Source organism: Trachypithecus francoisi, unplaced genomic scaffold (genome assembly GCF_009764315.1).
Source record: "Trachypithecus francoisi isolate TF-2019V2 unplaced genomic scaffold, Tfra_2.0 Lachesis_group17, whole genome shotgun sequence".
In the NCBI taxonomy this organism is placed as follows: domain Eukaryota; kingdom Metazoa; phylum Chordata; class Mammalia; order Primates; family Cercopithecidae; genus Trachypithecus; species Trachypithecus francoisi.
In genome coordinates this window covers 103,590,948-103,598,598 of record NW_022681462.1, presented here as the reverse complement: position 1 = coordinate 103,598,598, position 7,651 = coordinate 103,590,948, and the positions used below count along the sequence as shown (strand labels likewise).

At 40.7% G+C, this 7,651-nt stretch overlaps 1 long non-coding RNA gene across 1 annotated transcript; it reads right to left on the bottom strand.

The window, feature by feature from the left end:
- Positions 1 to 2,367: 2,367 nt before the first annotated feature.
- LOC117063047 lies at positions 2,368 to 2,739 on the bottom strand. Its single transcript, XR_004428695.1, has 2 exons — positions 2,568 to 2,739; positions 2,368 to 2,455 (listed from the first exon to the last, which is right to left on the bottom strand). It is a non-coding gene; the product is annotated as an uncharacterized LOC117063047 (long non-coding RNA).
- Between the last annotated feature and the right edge of the window lie 4,912 nt (positions 2,740 to 7,651).

The following is a 7,651-nucleotide window of genomic DNA, read 5'->3' as shown; positions in this document are numbered from 1 at the left end:
TGTGGGTCTACTATAGATATTAGCTGTCATCCTGTTACCTCAATTGTCCTTATTCCAAAATGGACGAGACTGACTCCAGACCTGAGAACAAAGGTCTCACAGTGCCTAAAATCCTTCCAGCTGGAAGAACCAAACTACAAGACTGTACTCTGGGATACAGATACCTACAAGTCACTGCAGGAACTGTAGAAACACGACAGCTGCTTTTGGAGGAGGGTCCCTGTGTCTTCCCATTTTAATCTTCTAAGCAATAGGGTTCAGCTATATTGCTTCCTCCCCAAACAGTTAATGGCTTTTGACCACTGTAAAATAAATCCAGATAGGTACACAGGTAGTATTGATCTATTTAACAATAAATGTATTTGTAAATGTCTATGTTTTCAGTCTTGTCAACATATTATGCAATTTTCTACTTCCTTGCACTAGCTAATCAATCTTCCTCATTGGAAATACTTTCCTCTATAAGTTTTGCTGATCGCTCCTATCTTTCCATTACAATGGTGCTTCCGTACCTGGGCTATAAGTTAGAATCGACTGGAGCACATTAACAATCCTGATACCTGTGGTGAGGTATGGTCCGTGGGGTTTTTGAAAACTGCTCATTAATTCTATTCTACATTCATTTTGAACCCCACTGCCTCACAGCTGGGATAAACCTTCAGCTCTAAGCTGCAGCCTTCTCTAATCACAGCAACTGTAGTGATGGCTCCTACATCTGAATTCTAGCAGTAATTACTTCTCGGGAACACCAACTACAGACAGCTTCACAATATAATTATTTACAGAATGATCACTAGGTCAAATTAGGTGTACATTCTAGCTTAGATCGCTTCTACCATAGCATGTAGAAATCTTAGAAAGTGAATCTCTGAGCCTTCATTTCCTCATTTATATTACGATACGAGCATTGTATTAGATGATTTCTCAGTGGCCTCACAGATTAAGTACATATTTTGAAAGTCAGCATCTTGTCTTCTAAAATAATTTGCAATTCCCTGGAGAGCAGGGACCACATCCCATGCTGCTTTTGTTCCTCACAAGCAGTGGAGTGTTTCAGTTAAACTACAGATCTTAATTTTCCTGTGTCTGCTCCATCACAAGTTTCTAGTGAAAGCTCATTCTCACCATTTCTTTGGCTGTTACTAAAAAAATTACTCACCATTCTTAGCTCCCACATTATCTTTGGAACTATCTGTTATAGGCACCATTTGTTAGGCACTACAATAATCCCTTTACATCCATGACACGTTCAAATATAATTGTAATTCTGAATGGTGAATATTATGTCGTCCAATGTTTGTTTGTGGGTTGGTTTCTAAATTAGTCCTGTTTGCATGTTATTTTTTCAATAAAAAGAGAATTATGATAGGTTGATGGTATAGACCTCCACTGACCAGATAAATTGGTGAAAACTATAAAAAAAAATTAAAGATCCCTGGAAATGGTACAAAGTACAAATAGCAAATAAAGAAACATCTATTCAAGAACAATTACAAAAATCAGCAAGGAAGAACAGAATCTGTCTTATTTTAAATGAAGATGGCTACAGCTCAGTGAGGTGGACTCTCCACTCCAGACTGCCAGTGCTGCCAAGCACCGGGGTCCCTTTCCCTGGCTCTCGGCTGGAGGCTGTCTTCCCAGAACATCCGCATTTCTCATCTCACCTCCAGCTACTTTGTGTTGGGGCTGAGTCTTGGGTGACTGCACTGCCCACTCAAAGCATGGCAGGCTGATGACACCAGGCTCCTCATAACCCTGACCCAACTAATGAGGTGGTGATCCTAGGCCTGCAGACATAACCCGAGAGTCCCTCAGCTGGCTGCTTCACTAGCCCACCCAGCACCACCGACTAGAGTGTGGTGTCACTCAAAGAGAGACTTGTCATTGTCCCAACCCAGGCTCCAGAGTCCTGGTTAAGAGATATGCCGGGGTAGGGGGAGAAACAGATTTAAAACAGCTCCTGATCCCTTCCCAAAGACATTGACTTCATTTGCAATAAAATACGGAAAAAGTCAAGACCAAGGGCTTTCTCAAGAAGAATGGAGTTGTGGTGAAAAGTCGGAAAGGAATTTATGAGTCACATAATGGTACAGGTTACATCATGATCCAGCTAGCTTTCAGAAGACAGATGTATACTTGAGCCTTGAACAACATAGAAGTTAGAAGCCCTGACCCCCATGCAGTTAAAAATCTGTGTATAATGTTTGACTGCCCCAGAAATGAACTATTAATAGCCTACTGTTGAAAGGACATCTTACTGATAACATAAACAGTTGACTAACATAGATTTTGTAGGTTATATGTATTACATATTGTATTCTCATAATAGAGTAAGCTAGAGAACGGAAAATATTATTAACTAAATCATAAGAAGGAGAAAATATATTTACTATTCATTCAGTGGAAGTGGATCATCATAAAGGACTTCACCTTTATCGTCTTCACGCTGAGTAGGCTGAAAGGAGGAGAAAAAGGAGGTGTTACAGGTAGTTAGACAAACATGAGCGGGGCAGGAGAGGGCTCCTTCCCCACCAACTAGAAATATCCGGTGATGGTTTGGCACTTACCACATTGCCTCTTTAAAAGCAATAAATTGGCAGCCTGTGCCAGGGAGAGGCCATTTTCGGAAGATTCACAAGTGCTGTACTAAAATGTTAATTGAATGCAGGCACCACGGAGACACAGCTTCCTGAGCGTGCGCATTAAGAGACAAAACGGCAGAGTATAACGTTCTGAGGACAGTCCTCTGGAAAACGGAAGAAAGCCTCAGAGAGGCACGTCTGCAACCTCCTAAACATACCGCGCCTGCTCACCTCCCCAGGATAAGAGCGTCCTTACTGCGCATGTCCATACCGCGCAAGCTCACCTCCCAGGGTAAGAGGGCCTGACCGTGCATGTCCATACTGCGCATGCTCACCTCCCCAGGGTAAGCGGTTCCTTACCTCCACCCTAAGTGAAAAACCATGGGAAAGGGCGCAGCGTTTAAAGTCCTAGGATAAAGGTTAAACACTGCACGTGACCTCGGTGCCCCCTTGAGTCTCTTCCAAGCGTACTTTCCTTATTTTCTTTCCCGTTTTAAATCCTTTTAAAATAAACTTCCACTCCTGCTCGGAAACCTGTCTTGGTCTCTTTTTCTGCCTTATGCCCCTCAGTGAAATTTCTTCTGAGGAGGAGGCAAGAATTGAGGCTGCTGCAGACCCATGAGGATTCGCCATCAGTAATTCGGATACCTTCCACCTGTTACAGAGGCATCGGTTTTACTGTCTCATAGGTGGCAGAGGCAGAAGAAAAACCACATGTAAGTAGATGTGGTGGTTTTTTTTTTTTTTTTTTTTTTTTTTTTTTTTTTTTTATCGTAGCTCATACCTGTGTTGCTCAAAGGTCAACTGTGGATTAGAACAGCTGGGTAGAGTTCTCTTAGTGTCAGAACAAATATCAAAAACTGACTTCACAGCCTGGTCAATATGGTGAAACCTCGTCTCTACTAACAATACAAAAAAAAATTAGCCGGATATGGTGGTGTGTGCCAGTAATCCCAGCTACTCAGGAGACTGAGACAGAAAAATTCCTTGAGCCCAGGAGTTAGAGGTTGCAGTGAGCCGACATTGTGCCACTGCACTCCAGTCTGGGTGACAGAGTGAGACACTGTCTCAAAAAAAAAACACAACTGACCTCAGAAACAGATTCATCCAAGAAGCCACAATCTCTGAAGAAGAGATACAAATGGTCAATTAGCACAAGAAAATATGCTTGGCATCATTAGTCATCATAGAAATGTAAGTCAAAACCACAATGAAATACAACTGCACTCCCATTATGATGGCTAGAATCAAAAAGTCAGATAAATGTTGGCAAGAATATGGAGAAATTGGAACACTTGTGCATTACTGGTAGAAATGTAAAATGGGGTAAAATCCTTTGGAAAACAGTCTGTCAGTTCCCATAGTAATTAATGGTTTTTGTATGATTCAGCAATTCCACTCCTAGGTATGTGCCCAACTGAAATGAAAGGATATGTCCACAAAAATGCTTGTACATGAATGTTTATGGCAGCATCATTCATAATATCCAAAAGGTAAAAATAACTCAAATGTCTGTCAATAGGTGAATGGATAAGCAAAATACGAAATGACCATACAATGCAATATGACTTGCCTATAACAAATATGGAGTACTGATACATGTTAGCATATGGATGAACCTTAAAAACATTCTACCAAATGAAAGAAGCTCAACACAAAAGACCACATATTATATGGTTCAGTTTATTTGAAATGTCCAGAATAAAGATATCCACAGAGATAGAAGTGGGTTAGTAGTTATTCAGGTCTGAGGTTGGGGACAAAGGGAATAATGATATTCTAGAATTGATGGTGATACTATTTGCACGTATCTGTGAATATCCTAAAACCCACTGAATTGTACACTTTACATTGGTAAATTTTATGTTCTGGGAATTATATCTCCATAAAGTTATTTAAAAAAAAGAAAAGGAAAAACAGATTAGATTTAAGGATATCAAAACAAAAAGAAACAGTTGCCAAGATGGTGTTAGAGGAAAAAAAAATTATTCAGGGTTCTTCCCATGGAGGATAAAGAAAGAGCAAGCAGTGTTGTCAAGGAGAGCCTTCAGAGCATAATACAGACCTGACTTGAACTAAGGGAGGGTAAAAGCAAGGGATGCTTGGGTAGAAGGAGACTCAGAGTGCAGTGAAGTTCTGAGCATTTCTAACCCAGCCCCAAAAGGAGCTCCGGCATAAAGCATGGCTATTAATGAGTCTTACACAAGCAGATGGTTTCTTGTACTGCTGTCTTGCCTAGTCACTGGCTGGGAGCTGCCGGGAGAAGCGTGACCTCGGTTCAAACACTGTCGTGGATCCCAAAGGTGCAATTGCTGAAGGCCATCAGCTAACTACTCTTCTTATAGCTGATCAACAAGTTCTTAAAGATAAATTGGAGTATCATAAGTCCATGTCTGCCACAAAGAGCCTTGAAGTAAATTATGTTTTAGATCTTGAAATCATCATTACAGAGGAAATATCAGTGTTAGCTGCGGTGAATCTGTACAGGTCTCAGCAACTCAATTCCTGCTTCCTCACGGGAAAGAATTCATCTGAGCAGCATAAGGCAGAGTGACAGACTGAGGCAAGGTTTAGGGTTGGAGTGAAAGTTTTATTAAAAAGTTTTAGAGCAGGAACAAAAGGAAATAAAGTACCCTTGGAAGAGGTCCAGCTGGGCAACTTGAGAGATTCAAGTGCACCATTGAGTCCTTTGACTTGGGATTTTATATGTTGACATACTTTCAGAGTTTTTTGCATCCCTCCTTCTTTGATTTTTCACTGGAGTGGGCTGCCCACAATGAACAGTGGCCTGCAAGCACTTAGGAGGGGCTACAAATGCAGTGTGCTTACAGGAGTTGTGCACATGGTCATTTGTGGCATTTCTTACCAGTCAAGTGTTCCTAGAGGAGGGTCATTATACCAGTTAAACTATGCCATTTTGCCTCTTAGTGCACATGCTCAAGCCTACTCACCCAGCTCCTTGAATCTTACTGAGAAGCTGCTAATCACCAGCTTCAGGCATTTTCTATATATTGGAAGACTACCTACCCTTCCCTAGCTCCAGATGTGAGCAATTATTATTTTAGACAAACAGTTTAACAACCTCCTGACCATCACCTGATGGTTGCCTTCCATTCCTCAGAGGGGGCCCCCTCCTGCCCTGCTCATGTCTGCTTAGCTACCCACTCTAACATCAGGACTCTGATGAAAATGACAGTAAATCCAGTGTCATGAGTATATGGAACTTATTTTCTAAATCCTAAATCCCAAATCATAATAAATAGTTTGATCAATTTTTAAGTTATGAAATCATATAATTTCAGATGCATAGTTTAGAAATATTTCCTCTTAGTACAGCATTTATAGCACCATAAGGATTACTGACCTATTGAACAGGCACAGCTGATACAACATTCTTACTAGACTTTTAAAATTCTTATTATTTTGAGACAGGGTCTTGCTCTGTCACCCAGGCTTGAGTGCAATGGTGTGACCTCAGCTCACTGCAACATCCACCTCCTGGGTTCAAGCGATTTGTGCCTCAGCCTCCTGAGTAGCTGGGACTACAGGTGCACACCACCATGCTGGGACAATTTTTGTGTTTTTAGTAGAGAGGGGGTTTCACCATGTTGGCCAGGCTGATCTCAGATTTCTGGCCTCAAGTGATCCACTTCCCTTGACTTCTCAAAGTGCTAACATTACAGGTGTGAGCCACCATGCCCAGCCCTTTTTAGGCCTCTAATGTAAAATAATTAAAAGAGACATCAATGTTTGACAAGTCTGTTATGAATGCATGGTATATGAAAAAGTAAAAATCCCTTAGGCATTAGGAGTCCCCCAAATCTGATGTCCTTTATATAAGAGAGTTGACTCGAGAGGTCTTTCACTTCCAGATTATCCACTGGTCATGATGATATTTGCAATAATAATTAAGACTTATCAATTCTAATTTTTTATAAACTGCTTGTGATGGTGATTAAGCTCTTATCTCCCAGCTCCAAACACAATCTTTGCTCCTTTGCTTTGTGATGCTGGATTTAGGCTCTGCAGATGATTTTTCTGCTGTGCCAGCTGACTCTAAATTCAGTTTTGGCAAAGGCTTACAAGAGCAAGGCAGGCAGAAGGAGGTAAGGACTTGTTTCTTTCTGCTTTTTCCCTGTCTTTTTCCTCGTCCTACAAACATCATCCTAAAATCACCCCATGCTTCTGTCTGCAGCAGCAAGTAAAGACACTTAGCAGCTCTTCAGTGCTCAGAGAACCAGAGACGAATCCTGTCTTCTCATAGAGCCCAGCAACTGCCTTTCCTTGGGAGTCTTATGTTTCAGCTCCATGCACCCCTCCTTGAGGCTTCTAAGTTCCAATAATACACATCTCTCTTCTAGTTCTGCCAGTCCTAAAGAGTAGGGCAAGCTACTTCCTGTAGTTGCTACCCTCATGTATTAGTGTTGTGGTTGTTTGTTATGTTTTCCTTTTTTTCAGTTCCCTACTTAATTTTATATAAAAAGCTGCTTAGGTCTTCTCTTAAAATTATGTTCTCTCTCATATGTTATATACTTTCTATTAAGATATTTGCTGTATTTTCAGTTATATCAGTTATATCTTCAGTTTCCTAATTGAACCTGACTAATACAGTACTTTATGCACAAGATCTAATGTAATTTTTCCAATAACCTACCTAAATAGATATTATCCCTATTTGACAGAGGAAGCATCACCGCCTCAGAAATTGTGACTTGCTCGGAAACTCCGTACTTGTTAATGAGAGACCTAGATCAAAGCGTTAGGAATTCCAAAAATCTTACCCTTAATCGCCATCATAGGGTGTTTTCTGATGAGGGCCCATGGGATTCCTGACTTTCTTTGGACACAGTTGTTTGCTTCTCTTCCAGAACTTTCTGGAATTAGTTTTCACTCTGCGTTTCTGCCGTGAGCATAACTGTGTGTTTGGCTCCATAAAACATTCTAAAATATTTCACTCACATTTTCATAGTCTTAGTATATAGACTGCAAGAAAAAAAAAGGAATCCTAAATCACAGATAAGACATTTCTTAAATTTAGTAATATTGACATCTTAACTTCTCCTTAACCT